The 1,181-nt window shown below is 38.9% G+C and overlaps 1 protein-coding gene across 1 annotated transcript in view; it reads left to right on the top strand.

The window, feature by feature from the left end:
• CA13 (carbonic anhydrase 13) overlaps positions 1-1,181 on the top strand; it is a 31,910-nt gene that overhangs the window by 23,443 nt on the left and 7,286 nt on the right. The gene's annotated exons all lie outside the window — the stretch shown is intronic.

The raw sequence follows: 1,181 nt of genomic DNA, 5'->3' as shown, positions 1-1,181 counted from the left end.
AAAAAGAAATGTGTAAATGTGTGCCTGCTAATGAGAGAGGTCACATTGTGCACTCTGTGAAAAGGATAGATCTCATGTTAAGTGTTCTTACTACAATTGAAAAAGAAGAAGAGGGAGAGGGAGGGGGGAGGAAGGAAGGGAAAGGAAGAGAAGAAGTTGTTGACCTTGTGGTTTTGTTTAATGCAAAACCTTTAATGCAGCAGAATTTGTAAGCATTTGCTGAGAGGCTGTGGGGTAGCCACCTGTGCTCTTCTTGCAGAGACCTTTACACACTCATTTTTCGGTTAAATGCTTACTGAGCGCCCATGTAAGCCGGGAGTCTGCTAGACTCCGGATACCCTGTCTTTAATGCCTGGAAATTCTGCCTGGAGCTCTGACCCATCCAGCTGACTAATCTGCCAGGTGCATGCTGTGTGTTCCGGGATGTTTACTTCTTAGTGGATTTTATTTTTGGTTTTGATTTTTTGTTGTCCTTTTTTAATTAAATGCTGCAATACCTTACCGTAAACACAGTCTAGGAATTTTTATAAAGTGCTTCTGTTCTGGGCTCACTCACCTGTCGAGCTGTTTCTCTCATCGGACTACATAACTCTCCTCCCCGCCCTCTCATCAGACTATATACATCTCCTCTTGGGATGTTGAACACGTCCAATTTTCTGTTGGGTTCTTTTCTTCGCTGACCTTATTTGGGGATTAAAGGCAAATCATAACCTGATTCATACATACTAAAACATTTTATAAAAGCTTAGATAGACATCTATAGTTAGATTGATGTGAAAATTTTCTATCATTGTATCATGATAAAAGTGACCTGCCACTGATTCAGTGGCTTTATAAATGGAGTTCATTTCTCTCCCCTTTGCATACTAAGTTGTTTACTCTTCCTTAAATTTAAAATAGTTAATATTAAAGACTAACAAATTATAACCTCAAGGTAGTAAATAATAAGAGGGTCATCTTCTCCCTCATATTTCAAGAATATCTTTATTTCTTAAAGTCACTTGAAAAACAACTTCTTTGGGTTTTTTTTCCCCAATCCACCAGTGATTTGGGGGAGAAGATATCAAAATATATACTTTAATTCCCTAAAAGGAATACAATTAATTTTGTTAAAAATAATTCCCTGTGGCTCGGCGCCTGTGGCTCAAGTGGCTAAGGCGCCAGCCACATACACCTAAGGT

Source organism: Otolemur garnettii, unplaced genomic scaffold (genome assembly GCF_000181295.1).
Source record: "Otolemur garnettii isolate 467f Iridium unplaced genomic scaffold, OtoGar3 scaffold00004, whole genome shotgun sequence".
Lineage (NCBI taxonomy): Eukaryota > Metazoa > Chordata > Mammalia > Primates > Galagidae > Otolemur > Otolemur garnettii.
The sequence above is the reverse complement of the archived record's forward strand: the minus strand, read 5'-3'. Positions and strand labels throughout refer to the sequence as shown.